This window comes from Pleurodeles waltl, chromosome 3_1 (assembly GCF_031143425.1).
Source record: "Pleurodeles waltl isolate 20211129_DDA chromosome 3_1, aPleWal1.hap1.20221129, whole genome shotgun sequence".
Classification (NCBI taxonomy): Eukaryota; Metazoa; Chordata; class Amphibia; order Caudata; family Salamandridae; genus Pleurodeles; species Pleurodeles waltl.
The window spans coordinates 152,206,304-152,223,059 of NC_090440.1; the positions used below are offsets into that span (position 1 = coordinate 152,206,304).

The following is a 16,756-nucleotide window of genomic DNA, read 5'->3' on the forward strand; positions in this document are numbered from 1 at the left end:
ATGTGAGAGGTTACACGGATCTATACCGAAGTCCTCCCGTCCACAAACACGTTCATCAGCAATTGCGCATAATCTTATAATAAAATACCCCCGCAAAAAATAACAATATCCTCGTTGAGACTTGACAACAGGGTGTCCAATGTTTGGCCCAGAGACTCGATAATTTAAACATTTCAGCTAAAAAAAATATTATGATAAAAGTTAACTAATACCACATAAGGGGACTTCCAATGTGATGTCCAGATGGAGGCAACTGCAGGTGTAAAGACCGAATAGAAACCACTAATATGCATGTTGTTCTAGGGCCATGTCTCCTGTAGACAAACAGTCTGATAATTGGTGATCATGGCCTTCCAGGTTTTGTCATTCATTTTTCCACTCACGTCAACAGTGTTCCAGAAAAGGAAACTAATATCTGGGGCCGCCGGTGGAGCCGGCAGTCTAGGGGGGGGGGGGGGGGGGGTTGCATGAACTAGTTGAGGCAACATAATGTAGACTGGCAAGGTCAGGCTCGGTGTTATTAGGCACGTCCACTTGTATAGTTACATTTGGGTATTGTGTCCTCTGTACTGGTGGAAACAAAAGGTTTTTATGACGACAGGGTTTGTTAGTATCACTGTAATACACAGCCAACTTGGTCAAAAAAATACCAGGTCCCAGGACACTCGGCTCTGGGCTCTTGGAAAGTATCTCACTGCAGTTGTAGGCCCATCTCGCATCATGAAGTCACTCTACCTCTTTGAGAACACTGAATGGATTAGAGGTTGTAACGCATGGATTCCTGCAGTAACCAGGATAATTGTTGGTGACTCGTTGAAGATAAGCATCATTGGGCCTGAGGAAAAAAAACAACAAAAAAAAACAGTGGAACCGGCATAATGCCCTGTGGAAATCCTTAAGCACGAGTTAGCCTATTTGGAATAAATCCCACCAAATTTGCATCGCAAATTTTTTTATGATGCAATCGCCTGTATCCCTTTTCAGCGACCTGCCAATCCATTGTACTCTTGTTATATTGGTTGAGATGCGGTCCCCACCCACGCATTTCATTGTTGAGCGTAGCCAGTGAATCACTTTATTCGTCAGTTGGTCATCTGTTTCAGTCTGGGTTGGTCGCAGAGCGGGACTATTTTTTAGTTTCACAATATATGAGGTGCAGGCCGGCAGTAAACGTAATTACTGATGAGACTGGCTACTACCTGCTTGTGGCCCATGAGCAGGACCAGACGTCATATTCCTCCCACTAGTGCGCCACCCCATGTGTTCTAGGCTCCTCTGGGACGTAGAATCATGCGATTTCTTTATTAGTTGGTTTCGTCCCTCACTTTCCACCTGAGACACCATGGAGCTTACTAGGCAGGTTGGTAAACAAGGGGTTAGGTCCAATTGCTGAACAAGTGGCCCAGTAAAAGGGAGGAAGTTCTTGTGCACCAGGTCAAGTAGTTCCTTCAGGGAGTTGTCGATGCTTTTTACCACAGTTAAAAGGGGGGCCAGTAGTTTGGCAAGGGCTCCTCCCATCAGTCTAACAATATTAGGAGTGATCCCATATTCCTTTGGGTTGGGTGATATATGTTGGACTTGTTTGCGGGCGGACCCATCCCTATCCACCACTTGCTCCAGGGTGACGATTGTATTTCCAGGTCGCTTTATCTTAAGCCCAGAGCTGCCCTTTTTTCCTCTTGCTCGGTAGGGGCTCTACTATCTGTCATTGGGAGCTTACCAGTGTGTGGGGGGGGGTGCATGTAATTCACTAGTTCAATATCCCCTACATCCACACAGAGTTGTTTATACTTTGACTGCATGTCCCTAAACCTCCAACTGCCATACTAGTTCTCCCTTAATTTCCTTCAGTTTCATCATCTTTATGGCTGGACTCGGGGCTGGGATTGAGCGATAGTGACCCCTTGGTTTGTGAATCTCTGTTCCACGCATTCCATTTCAGAGTTTATAGCAGTCATAACTGATTTAAGATAGTAGGTGATGGTCCCAACCCCACAACAGTCGTTCATGGAAGCAGTCAGGGTACTCGCTTTCTGCTTACCCATTATAAAAAAAAAAAAAAACCCTATTAGATCAATCAATCTTTGTAAAGCGCGGCTACTCACCTGTGAGGGTCTCAAGGCGCTGGGGGTGGGGGGGCTCATCCAAAGAGCCACGTCTTGAGGTTCTTCCTGAAGATGGTGAGCAACGGGCTTTGTCTGAGTGGCACGGGGTGGTATTAGACAAATACCTTCTTGTGTATCTCAGTCGAAGTGGGAGATAAACACGCCAAGAGGGATGGCCCAGCCTCCTCCGGGCACGAACGGGCTCGCCCTTGGTCCAGGCTTTGCCTGGGCGTGGCTTGCACAGCGGGTGTTTGACACACACTATGTAGCGCTAACAAGGTGCAGCAGGTGTGGGTGTCAGGGGCCTCCTCCTTGCCCCCTAAGACTCTGGGACAGGTAGTCCCACCAAAGTCCATGCAGCCTTCTCTCCCGTGCAGCGGGGTGTGTGGTGCTATGTAGCTCTAACAGGGTCCAGCAGGTGCGGGTGCCAGGGGCCTCTCCTTCCCCCTAGGACTCTGGGACAGGTAGTCCCACCAGAGTCCGTGCAGCCTTCTCTCCCCTCCCCCTCTGGATCCAGGTATCGTGACCCCATAGGACACATAGAGGTTATTTGGTATAATTCCGCTCAGTAGTTTTAGAGGAATTAAAGGAAATCCAAATTTGTATATATAGGGGCGCAAAGGATTTGGGACCCCTTCTGATCTCGTGCTGAGATCAGCTGCCAAACTTCAACAAGGAAGTGGTGGCCATGTTGGGACTCAGCAAAAAAGAAAAGTAAAAAAAAAAGGGGGCTATGGTACAGACACCCTGACCCCTTCGCTCTGGTGCTGGGATCCCAAAGAGACCCTCCCAGGGCTAAAAGGCTTTTTACATTTTTTTTTTTATTTACGTCCTGATTCACTGCGGAGCCACGGATCTAATAATGATTTTTTTTTAAACCGAAGCATGGGCTTTGTTATTGAGAAAACCGCAGATGGGCCAAGTCCTGGGGGCATTTATAATTTAATGCAGGAGGGGCCGCCAGGACCCCCCCACCAGCCCGGAGACCACCACCTCCCTTGGGCTATAAAATAAAAGAATGAAGGGAGTCCGTTACAGAGCCCCGGGGATCACCACCACCAACTCCCCAGGGCTATTTATGTTGGACGGGGGCCATGCAGCCCCCTCCCATGGAGCCACTGGTGGCCCTGGAGACCGCCAACCCCCAGGGACGGCTCCTGCTATGTCAGGGCATAGCTGTTTGCTGTGTCAAACAGCTCTCCCTCACTGCGAGCAGAGGTTTCCTCTATCTCCCTGCCTGCAAAGGTGCAGGCAGGGAGACAGAGGAAACAATTTGCTCTAGAAGCTCCCTCTCTTTGACAGCAGTGCTGGCACCCGCAGGAGGCAGGGAGCTAGCTGGGACTGTGGGGGCCTTCAGGACCATGGTTCCCAACATTGTGACTCTGTGCCTTGGGGGGTACCCAGGTCACATGGTCGGGCACAAGGGTTGTGGGTCTCCGGGGCAGAGATCGGCCCTGGAGAGAGGGGTCATGCGGCCCCCTCTCCAAAAAGAAAAAATTAGGCCGGGGTCCCTGGGGCTGAGATCGGCCTGGGGAAAGGGGGGTGGCACCTCACCCCCCCCCCCCCCCCCCCAAAAAAATCTATATTTACACTGGGCAACAGGTAATGGGGCCCTGAGGGTCGATATCTGCTTGAGTAGGGGGGACCATGCAGGGTTGGGTTATTATAGTGGTTGGATGCAGGGGCTGACCACAGGCCAGGCCCTCGGGCCAACCCCTGCGATGTATGGTCAAAGGCTGTAAGGGTAAGGGTAAGGTGGTTATATGGCTTGGCCGCAGGGCCGCGCTGGTGTGGTTGGATTAACATATAGTAATGAAAATTACTATACATTAACAAAAATTTGAAATTTGCTGAAGAAACAAAGGTTACAGTTGTAGTTAGGAAATAGAATAAAAAAAAAACCATAGAAAATAACTTTAAAAAAACAAAGATTACAGGGACATTCTAGTTAGGCTCACATTTAAACGTACCAAATCATAGAAATTCACCAGTTATAGTTAGTTATCTCAAGTAACTGTAACTCGCGCCCTCACCATGCATTGCTGATTACCCCACATAATATATCACTCATGACATCTTTGATAATATCAATGTAACATTTGCAGTAAAATTATTTAGCAGAAAACTGTGAATGGTCGGAGCGTGAGGTATAGTTACTTAGGGCACGAGTTATAGTTACTTGAGGTAACTCTATAACTGATAAATTTCTATGGTATGGTACATTTAAAATGTTAGCCTAACTATAGCTGTAACCTTTGTTTTTTTTTTAAGTAAAGCTACAGATTTGTATATATGTGTGTGTATAAATGTATATGTATGTGTGTGTATGTATGTATATGAGTATGAATATATATATTTATTATTATAGTGTGTGTGTTAGGCACGACTCGGGTTAACAAAAACCTGATATGTGACATTCTGGTGTTTATTTTCACTTTTACCAGCAGGATGGCATCCATATTAGACAGACATATGCTGTTTTTTTCTGTAAACCGAAATTCCACAAAGGGCCTTTTCTTTATTTCTGGGATACCTTTAGAGTTGGCGAGCACATTGACAAAAATGGACACAACCAGTCTCTTTAAGTTCTTTTATTCTCTATGGGAGTTACTGTGGGGTTGTGTTCAGAATGATGAGGTTTGGAGTTGGCCGGGGAGGGGAGGGCTTTTGCTCAGAGTTTCCCCCTTTAAGAAGCTGTAGGAGGCTGGCCTGGCTTATAGTGGGTACCCTGTGGTACTTACACCCTGTGCCAGGTCCAGTTATCCCTTATTAGTAGAATAGAGGTGTTTCTAGCAGCTTAGGCTGATAGAAGGTAGCTATGGCAAAGCAGCTTAGGCTGAACTAGGAGACATGCAAAGCTCCTACTATACCACTTATATCATATGCACAATATCATAAGAAAACACAATACACAGAGTTACTAAAAATAAAGGTACTTTAATTTTTATGATAATATGCCACAAGTATCTCAGTGAGTACCCTCAGTAAGAAGCTAAGTAATATACACAAGTTGTATGTACACAAACCCAAAACAGGTACGTAAGAGTCAGAAAAGTAACGCAAACAGTGTAGAATTACAGTAGATTCCAATAGGCAGACATGGGTCTAGGGGCAACACAAACCATCTACTCCAAAAGTGGAATGCGAATCACGAATGGACCCCAGACCTATGGGTGCTTGTAGAGGGTCGCTGGGACTGTAAGAAAACAGTCAGGGTGTCCAAGATACCCCACCCCAAGACCCTGAAAAGTAGGAGTAAAGTACACCTACTACCCCAAAAGAGCACAATAGTCATGATAGGGGTATTCTGCAAGAACAACAAACACCAGCAAGGCACTGAAGGTGGATTCCTGGACCTGAGGACCTGCAAAGCAAGGGGACCAAGTCCAATAGTCGCGACAGTGCCCGGGGGGGCAGGAGCCCAGAAAACCCTGGATGAAGGTGCAAGGAAGCTGCCTCTGGGTGGAAGAAGCTTGGAGTTCTGCAACAACGAAGAGGACTAGGAACTTCTCCTTTGGATGGAAGATGTCCCACGTCGAGATGAAGGTTGTAGAAGTGTTCCCATGCAGAAATACCGCAAACAAGCCTTGCTAGATGCAAGGGTCGCGGTAGCGGTTTTTGGGTGCTGCTGGGGACCAGGAAGGACCAGGATGTCGCCCTTTGGAGGAGGAGACAGAGGGGGGCTCAGCAACTCAGAGAGCCCCCCACAGAAGCAGGCAGCACCCGCAGAAGTACCCGAACAGGCACTTGGAAGATTTGTGAACCGGAGTCCACGCAGAGTTACAAAGGAGGGTCCCACGACGTTGGAGGCCAACTCAGAAGGTTGAGCACTGCAGGACGGAGTGCTGGGGACCAAGGCTAGGCTGTGCACAAAGGAAATCCTGGAAGAGTTCACAGGAGCCGGAGCAGCTGCAAATCACGCAGTACACAGGTTTGCAGTCTAGCGTAGGGAGGCAAGGACTTACCTCCACCAAACTTGGGCTGAAGGATCACTGGACTGTGGGGTCCAGGCAGTCATGGCCCAGGAAGGCAGAACAAAGGATTTCCTCTGAGAGCGGGTGTTACACCCTCTCCCTTTGGAAATAGGTGTGAAGGACTGGGGAGGACTAGCCTCCCCAGCCTCTGGAAATGCTTTGATGGGCACAGATGGTGCCCATCTCTGCATAAGCCAGTCTACACCGGTTCAGGGATCCCCCAGCCCTGCTCTGGCGCGAAACTGAATGGTATTGGGGTGACAATTCCATGATCTTAGACATGGACATGGACATGGCCATGTTCAGGGTTACCATTGTGACGCTATACATAGGTAGTGACCTATGTATAGTGCACACGTGTAATGGTGTCCCCCGCACTCACAAAGTCCGGGAAATTTGCCCTGAACGATGTGGGGGCACCTTGGCTAGTGCCAGGGTGCCCACACACTAAGTAACTTTGCACCCAACCTTCACCAGGTGAAGGTTAGACATATAGGTGACTTATAAGTTACTTATGTGCAGTGAAAAATGGCTGTGAAATAACATGGACGTTATTTCACTCAGGCTGCAGTGGCAGGCCTGTGTAAGAATTGTCTGAGCTCCATATGGGTGGCAAACGAAATGCTGCAGCCCATAGGGATCTCCTGGAACCTCAATACCCTGGGTACCTAAGTACCATATACAAGGGAATTATATGGGTGTACCAGTGTGCCAATGAGAATTGGTAAATTTAGTCACTAGCATGCAGTGACAAATTTAGAAAGCAAAGAGAGCATAAACACTGAGGTTCTGGTTAGCAGAGCCTCAGTGATACAGTTAGGCACCACACAGGGAACACATATAGGCCACAAACTTATGAGAACTGGGGTCCTGGCTAGCAGGATCCCAGTGACACATAACAAACACACTGACAACATAGGGTTTTCACTATGAGCACTGGGCCCTGGCTAGCAGGATCCCAGTGAGACAGTGAAAACACCCTGACATATACTCACAAACAGGCCAAAAGTGGGGGTAACAAGGCTAGAAAAAGGCTACCTTCCTAGTTAAGGAATTTAGGTTCCTGGCATAGGTCTGCAAGAATGAGTTCAACAGAAGGGCGTTTTTGTGAGTAGTATGTTTGTCCCGCATATCACTTGTATTACCAGACAAAGGATCACTGTTTTGGAAAGATGCCCACTGGCATCTGGTCGCTGTATGATTGAGGACCTTCTTTTGAAACTGTCTTTCATTGAACTTGATGAACCACCTTCTCTTCCAGAAGCATTTAATAAGCCTATCCTTTAGAGCTGAGAAGTATTTATTATTTTGTTTATTTGAGGTAGTTCTGTAGAATGGAACTAGCCAAATGGATAGCTACCTAGAGTGTAGGATGTGGATCTGTTTGTGAAGTGGAGGCAGAGAATCGCTGGTATAGATTAAGACTTCTGTTTCTGTAGGTTTAGCAAAGAAAAGTGGGTTCATCCAATTGTTAAGTTTTGAGGAAGAATTTTGGCTTCCTGTCTTGGCTGGATTTGAAACTCTTATTTATAGGCAAGTATATTCCTTGAATTAATATTTTGATATAACCTCGTACTGTTTTATTGTCACCACAGATTCTATCAATATATTGAAAAGGGACTGTGATGAAGTAGTACTCAGTAGTTCACTAGAAGAATAGCTTATTTAAATAAGTCCAGTTTCACAAATTGTGATCTTGAGGAGAGGAATGATTTGATCCAATGCAAAACAGTTGCATCTAATCCCATTCTAGAGGAGAGTTTCCGTAATAGAGAGTTGTGAACTAAAAAAGAAGACTGGCACCAGCCTGTGGAAACATCTGGATGCATTTCATTCCATCTTCATACAACACAAGACTACCAGCTGTCTCACCATAATTACATTAGCATTGTTTCATACTGTTATCTTTTTAATGTACTTAGCACTAGGCTGCTCATTAAGCATGTTATTTTTTTTTCTATGATGTCATAAGGTATGAGAAACTTGGAAACTGCTTTGCTTGGGTCCTTAAGGGCCATTTTAGTGTGGCTGTATAGTACCAGATGAAATTAACACAAACTGCCCATAGGGACTTAGAGACATGTCACTTATGTATTTCACAGGTCCAGGTCATCAAATCTTTCAAGTTACCAAAGTTCTGAATTACTCTAGTATTCGCTCTTAAATGAACACTATGCTTGTGGCCTGGCATGGGCTTCCTGTAGTTCGCAGTCAGCACTTTACTCACGTTAACAAGTTTTTATGGGCATTATTTGGGTAGTTTGCATTATCATTAAGCAGAGCAGCTGCTAAGGTTCTCGATCCTAGCCTCTCTCTACTTCCCTTCAGCCTATCTACTTCCTTCACATTAACAGGGAAAAATATGAAAGGATATTTTACCTGGGTCATTTTCTGGAACAAAGACAAACTCGTACCAGTAAGTGATTTAGTATGAAGAAGTTGTCTGTTAATGTCATCACTAACCCTTTGAGATGGTTCAGGAATAATGGTGGTCATTATGACAATGGTGGTGACTGTTAAAGTGGAGGTAACACCGCCAACAGGCTGGTGGCAATTACTGCCAAATTATGACCGTGGCAGTGATATCTCCCATAGACAGCTAATGTACCACCACCGTTAACACCACTGACCAAGGCGGCAGCCATCAACAGTCAGACGGAAGACAAGATACCGCCCACTATATTATGACATACCAAACCGCCATGATTTACGGGGCGGTACCAATGCCATCAAAAGCCTGGCGGAAACCGAACAAAGAAGACTAAAGACTCACCATCAGAGACACAGAGAAGATCAACGTCGTCATGAAACCGGAACTTCAAGTCTTCCTGATGCTCCTCTATGCCATTCTCCACCTGAATACCATCGCCAACTAAGATAACGGTGAGTACAGCTGCCTAGCACACGAGGGAGGGAGGAAAAGGAGAGTAACACACACATGCACAACACACACCATACATACACAATCAGTTGCAGAGGAAAACCAATCTCACAAGACACACGTCATAATAATGCAAGAACAATATTTAGCCAGAACTGATAGTGTAATTTCATGCCAACAGCCACCATATTGTCTATGTGATAAGAGAAATTTTAGTAAATATTCAGAAAGGGCCAGTGGCCAGTCCAAAGTACAAAAGACCGACATGGCCACAAGGCACAATCCAATCTCTGGCTTGTTTCCTGACGAAATCCGCACTACACTGTGCAGGGGCATCATGTTGGAAATGGCCAGGCACCCCAGGGGGAAGGGAGGTTGGGGGCACCTTCGCTGAATTGGGGAACTTACCCACTGGTTATTAAGGGGGCTTCATGCCCATTTTCCTTTGCTGGGGAATGCAAGATCACAGTCTCTGAGGTGGGGAACTTTGCCCATTGGTTCTGGAACGGGCTCCATGGCCATTTCCCTTTGCTGGGGAGTGCAAGGTCACTGTGTGAGGTGGGGAACTTGCCCACTGGTTCTGGAGGGGGCTCCATGCCCATATCCCTTTGCTGGGGGAGTGCAAGGTCACAGTCTCTGAGGTGGGGAACTTGCCCACTGGTTCTGGAGGGGGCTCCATGCCCATTTCCCTTTGCTGGGGGAGTGCAAGGTCACAGTCTCTGAGGTGGGGAACTTGCCCACTGGTTCTGGAAGGGGCTCCTTCTACAACAGTCCATGGAGGGTGGCCTACATGCCCTCTGCTTGAGGTGAGGGCTGCTGTGTCTCAGCTGGAGGTAAGGGCTCTTTGCCCACTGTTGTTGGAGGGGAAACCCTTTCAGCCTCTGCTGGAGGTGAGGGCTCCTTGCCCACTGCTGTTGGAGGGGGCCTCTTGCCTCTCTTAGTTGGTGGAGTGGGATCCTTCCCTCTCTTGGGTGGTGGAGTGGGATCCTTCCCTTTCTTGCCTCCACGACTAGGAGGTTCCTCCACTGTCCCCGTGGACTGTTTGGCTGAGGTGCTGGGCTGGGCCTGGAACGATCTCTGTTGGGCCGCCAATACACCGTGAATGCCCTCTAAGAATGCATTGCATTGCTGCATCGGGGATGCCAGCCCCTGGATGGCATTCACAGTGGTTGACTGCCCTACAGATATGGATCTCAGGAGGTCAATAGCCTCCTCACTGAGGGCAGCAGGGCTGACTGGGGTAGGGCCTGAGGTGCCTGGGGCGAAGGAGACTCCCACCTTCCTTGGTGAGTAGGCACAGGCAACTCGGTGAGGGGCTACTAGGAGGGCGGTGCTGGTACAGGGGATGGCGGCTGTACCTGTAGCTGGGGTGGTCACAGAGGTGTCCGCCACCACCAGGGAGCTGCCATCGGAGGAGGAATCAGTCAGTGTTGTCACTTCCTGTCTCTGCCGTGGTGCTCCCCTCGCCCTCCGTCCCACTGGTTTCCTCAACGTCGGTGGACTCTGCCTCCTGGGTCCTTTGAGATGCAGCCCCCTCTGTCGCCTGTGCCCCTACTCCTCCACCAGATGATGCTTATGCGTACATGGACAGGATGAGAGAAGAAAAAAGGGGGGAGAGAGAGTAAGGGAGCACTGGGTCAATTACAGCACCAACACCACAGATAGCATACAAATTACTGTCACACACAGGGATCAGGATTGAGCACCATGCATCACACTGGCATACCATTGGCTAGGTACCACAGCAAGATGTGAGCCAGTCCCCGCCAACTGCACCCCTCCTGGGAGTTAGTAAGCCCTGTTTGACATGGAATGCAACCTAGCTAGGTTACCAGATTTTGCAATACAGCCATTACCCTTGAGCTGGATCACGCTGCAATGTCTGACCTGGCATTAAGGGGCACCCACTAACTTCCACCCATCATCAGGATCCCATGCCACCTACCAATTATAGTTGTAACGCTCACTGTAATCACCCCCTTGTGGCTGCTGTGATGCACTCAAGCACCCATCCAGCTCTGCGTAGGCCACCGCCAGTATGCGGGCCATCAGGGGGGCCAGGTTCCGACGGGCACCCCGCCGTCATTGGGAGGCTATCCCCAGCTGGGCCTCCGTGGTCTTCCGGGCCCAGCGTCTCAGGTCCTCCCACCTTTTCCTACACTGGGTGCTCCGCCTGCTGTAGACCCCCAGGGTCTACACGTCCTTGGCGAAGGCAGGCCACAATCCCTTCTTCTGATGGGCACTGACCTGCAGAGGAAACACAGACAGGAGGACACCATTACACATACAATCCAGCCTATCACACATATGGCCCACAAATACCATTTCTAGCTCCATTGGCACACACATCACCCAGTGCCCACCATGTACACTACCACCAGACGTACTACTGCACCCCCGCCCAAATGACACGATGCTTGCACACATCCCCATTCAACCTTGTCACATGCATTGTGCCCAAGGTGTACTCACCTATTGGTCTGGAGGTCCTTACAGCTGTCCATACTGGGGTAGGACCTCATCCACCAAGCGCTCCAACTCCTCCGAAGTGAAGGCAGGGGCCCTTTTCCCGGTCACACAGGCCATGGCAGGATCCAGACACAGGTCACAGCAGCACACGCAGTGTAGGTGTTGTCCTGTGAAAAGTCAGGAATCAAGAATGCACTATACAAATACAAATACAAGTGAGGATTTAGATAGAAAATGGCGGTCACTTCCGCAGCAGTGTACACTGTCTCCGCCGCTGCTGATCCCCATTGGCCACTGTACTCCATAGAGTCCCATATTAGCCAATGAGGAATTGTATGGTGGTGCAAGACTGTCATCCGCCATGACGCCCAACGTTGGTGGAGTTACTTCCCTTCCACTTATCCCTAGATACAGGACAGGGGGTCGCCATTTCATGGTGGTGGATTACATTCAGATAATCCATAACTGCATCATTGCTACAATTTGCACATACGTTGACATTCCCATTGCCCCATTACATCAATGCACAATGTACACTGAGGATGTGGTTCCATTGTTCAAATTGTGACACCCTACTCACTCTTGTATCCCTTAGATACCTACCACTGCGGAAGAATAGGAGGAGGAGACAAGACCCCGTGTACAGTCCCTTTGTGGGCTTGGCTACACTGGAGGACAGGCACATACTATTGACCTATGGACTGGACAGGGCCACAATTACAGAGCTGTGTGCTCAATTGGAGCATGAGCTGATATCAGCTATCCGTCATACCACTGGGATCCCCCCCTCTTGTGCAGGCTCTATCAGTGCTCCATTTCCTGGCAACTGGTTCTCTCCAAGTGACAGTGGGCTTGGTAACAGGAATGTCACAGCCAATGCTGGCAAGGGTTTTGTATGCCTTGGTTAAACACATGTGCAGCTACATTGCTTTCCCCCAGGTGGAAGATTTGGTCACTGTGAAGGTAGGATTCTATGTAGTGGGACATATACCCAATATTATTGGGGGTGATTGACGGTATACATGTTGCGTTTGTCCCCGCCCCTTCCCCGCCAGAATGAACAGGTGTTCAGGAATCTGAGAGTTTCCACTCACTCAATGTGCAAATGGTGTGCCTGGTGGACCAGTACATCTCCCACGTCACTGCCAAGTATCCTAGGTCGGTGCATGATGCCTTCGTCCTGAGGAATAGCAACATCCCAAATGTGATGGCACAACTACAGAGGCACAGGGTGTGGCAAATTGGTGAGCCTGACTCCCCACCCAATGTATGTCAGTGTATGCCTTCTGGCGTTAACCCCATACCATTGTGTATGGCTAATGTTTGTCCCTCAATACTTGCAGGTGACTCTGGCTACCAAAACCTATTGTGGCTCCTGACCCCTGTGGGAATGCCAGGACAGGGGCTGAGAATCGTTATAATGATGCACATGGGCGAACCAGGAGAATTATTGAAAGGACCTTCAGCCTCCTGAAGGGCAGGTTCAGATGCCTCCATCTAACAGGTGGATCCCTGTGCTACTCACCTGAGAAGGTCTGCTAGATAGTAGTGGCATATTGCATATTGCACAACCTGGCCCTCAGACTACATGTGCCTTATTTGAAGGAGGAGACTGGAAATGCCCCTGTGGCAGCAGTGGACCCTGAGGACAGTGAGAATGAGGAGGCAGACGAAGAGGATGTGGACAACAGAACATCAGTTATACATCAATACTTCCAATGACACACAGGTGAGACAGTGGAACTGACCATTCCTCTGATTATTGGTGTTTTCTGTGTGGCTGTAGCAGGATGGCATTCACTTCCTTTGCATCTCTACGTACTGTCACCTATGCCTTCTAATTTTGCAGATGTTGGTGTTATAACAACGGTGTACTGATGTGATGACTACAGACAACTACAGATCATTAATCATTAATTGTATGCTAGCACAGTGTTCAGATCATTTGCACATGATGTGCATTTATGGAAACAGTCACATTTTCATCACATAAAACACTATCACTCAAGTTGTGTTCAAGGGTGTTTATTGTAAGTGCAAATAATTGATGGAAAAGTGCAATGGAGTGGGGTGATGGTTGAGGAAAGTCAAGTCCAGGGTATTGTTCCAGTCTGTTTGTAGCACAGGTCCAGAGTCCAAGTGGCCATAGGAAGGGGAGCAAAGGCAGTTCAAAGTGGACAAGGTGACAGGGTAGGACACAAGGGGGACATTCAGGAGGTTCTCATTTCCTGGCGATGGTCTTGGTCTTGGCAAGTGTCTCTGTCTTCTGTCTGGGTCACAGGTAATGTTTGCGGGGTGGTTCACCTTCTGCAAGGGGAGGGGTGCTGGTGGCCTGTGGATCCTGTTGCAGGACCTCCTGCCCACTAGCTGCAGTGGAAGTGGTAGGCTGGTCAGTAGACTGGCTAGTGGTATGGGCCCGCTGGTGTGCTGTCCATTCCCTCATGATGTTGGCCATATCTGCCAGCACTCCTGCTATGGAGACCATGGAGGTGTTGAGGCCTACAAATCCTCCCTGATATCCTGATGGTGTTCCTCCTGCAGCCGCTTGTTCTGCTGCATGTTGGTAAGAATCTGGCCCATCTTGTCCTGGGATTGGTAGTAAGCCCCCAGACCATTGGTGAGTGCCTCCTGGAGAGTCGGTTCCCTGGACCTGTCCTCCCCCTGGGGCACCGCGGTCTTCCCAGTGTCCCTGTTCGCCTGTGTCCCCTGAATGGTGTGCCCACTGCCACTGATCCCAGGTCCCTGATTGTCTTGGGGTGAGGTGTGGACTGTGGTTCCTGTACAGGTGGGCACACTGCTGATTGGCATCTTCTGTTGGGGACTGGATAGTCGTGGGACCTCCTCGCCGCTGAAATTGCCTGGGGCACCAGTGGGGATGTAGGTGATGTATTATGCTTCATGTCTGTGACATATTGTGCATCCCTAGCTTCCCCTTTATTGTTGCTGTTGCCCTGCCACCTTTGTTTGTGTATGGTGATGTATTGTGGGATTGTTAGTTCTCCTTGCTGTGCATGCTTTGGTAATGGGTGTACATGCAGGGCTGGGAGGGCTTTCCATGCATTGGTATAGCATTCAGGGCTTGGCATTGGGGTTAGTCAGATGTGTAGGTGCAGTGTGTGGGATCGAGTGGAGTGAGGGTGAGGGGGTGTGATGGCATACAGGTATGGGGGTGATGGGTAGTACATTTTGAATCACCAGTATCCAGTCCTCCGGCTACTCCATTGAGCCCCTCAGGATGCAGTATTGCGAAGACTTGCCCCTCCCATGCTGTGAGCTGTGGGGGAGGAGGTGGGGGTCCACCGCCAGTCCTCTGGATGGCAAGCTGGTGCCATGCTGCTACGAAACTTACCTTCCCCCGTCGGTCATTACACCTCTTCCTGATGTCGTCCCTTGTTCCTCGATGCTGTCCCACAGCATTCACCCTGTCCACGATTCTCTGCCATAGCTCCATCTTCCTGGCAATGGATATGTGCTGTACCTGTGCTCCAAACAGCTGTGGCTCTACCCGGACTATTTCCTCCACCATGACCCACCACTCCTCATCAGTGAAACGGGGGTGCCTTAGTGGGGACATAGGTCTTGTGTGTTGTGTTGAGGGTGTTGAGTGATGTGGTGGAGTGTGGGATGTGGGGTGCATGACGGATGGATGGGTGTTTGTGGTGTTTGTGTGTAGTTGTCTCAGTTGTCTTCCTGTTAGTCTCGTAGCGATTATTGGTGTTCGTAAAGGGTTGTGTGTAATGTGGGTCTGTGTTTTATAGTGCGTGGGTTGGTGTGTTGTGTATATCAGTGTCAGGCGTGTGATTTTCGTTTATGCCAATGTTGTGTGGTTTTGTATTAGGGTGGCCATTCTGAGTGCACCTGGGTGTACCACCAATGGTTTGCCACGTTGAATGTCCACCATGGTGATTCGTGGGTCATAATGTGGTGGGCGTAGTATTGTTGGTATGGGTGTTCGTACTGACACTTTAGCACTGACCTTTTGGGCTGGCTTATTTGTGTATGTGGCAGTATTCTGTCAGTTTGGTGTGTGTTTGTCCTAATATGGCGAACGGATATTCGCCACCGCTGCACTATGTTGGCGGCCGTCACTGTGGCGGTAAGCGGCATTTACCGCCAATGTCATAATGAGGGCCTATATGTTCACCATGACCAGTCGAAGCTCAAGGTGAGCCCGAGTTACTTAGCAAATTGTCTGCTCAAATAATCATCTCCTATCTTTTTCAAAGGGGCCACAATCCAGGGATCTGCATACATTTTCTCTTTGTGATAATTTATCTATTCATCCCACTATACATTTCATGTTTTTGTAAATTTTATTTTGTAATAGTATGTCATCCCAATACTAAAGTGTTAGAAATGGGGTTTCTGGTTGGCTAGAGTATGCATCTCAGCCAGCCAGAAACCACCACTCTAGTCAAGTAAGATAACCTGTACTCACCCCCTGTTAGTTTCTGGAAGGTGGGAGAAGGTTCCAGCCAGATATGACCAGTTCCAGGAATTTCCCTCCCCCCCCCCCCCAACCCCCTACTCTGGCTCCAGAAATTAGTAGTGGGTAATCAAGCCCTTTGTGTTAGGGCAGGACACAGCCTATACAAGTGTAAAATGCGCCCGCCTCCCTCTCTCCCAGCCCAGTAAGATCATCAGTATGTAGATAAATGCAGATGTAACCCTGTCACTCCTAACCTTCCCTGATGGATGGCTGTCTGGAGAGTATGCACAGAATGTAGCTGTCACTTTGCCCCAGGTGTGGATTGGAGTCAGACTGCATAGCACTAGAGTTAAAAGCACTTTCTAATGTGGCATTTATAATATAGTAATGTAAAATCAACCTACACCAGTAAGCAGGATTTCTCACTATCATTCTAAACATACCAAACATGCCCACGCTACTCCTCACAGATCAGAAATTACCAGGCTGTAGCGCAGTGGTCAGAGCGACTGCCTTGTGAGCTAGAGACCCAGGTTCAATCCTTGGCATCAGCGCAACGTCCTGTGATTCTGGGCAAATCACTTAACTCTCTAAATCTACTTATAAATAAGGGAATTCTCAATGCAAACTTATGAGAGGAGCAGCACTGACAGAAATATAAAAAAGAGGTTGTTGGTCACTACTAGAAAATGTAACACATAAAAACATATTTCCTACCTTTTACATAGGAAGCACCCTGCCATAGGGCTATCTAGGGCCTACCTTAGGGGTGACTTAGGTGTAGTAAAAAGGGTTAGGCCTTGGCAAGTAGTTTTGCACTTCCAAGTCAATGTGGCAGTAAACTGCACACATAGGTGCAGCAGTGGCAGGCCTGACACAGGTTTGAAAGGCTACTTCT

At 48.5% G+C, this 16,756-nt stretch overlaps 1 protein-coding gene across 1 annotated transcript in view; it reads left to right on the plus strand.

Moving 5' to 3' along the window:
• The window catches only part of APH1B (aph-1 homolog B, gamma-secretase subunit), a 60,710-nt gene that overhangs the window by 8,300 nt on the left and 35,654 nt on the right, over window positions 1-16,756 (plus strand). The gene's annotated exons all lie outside the window — the stretch shown is intronic.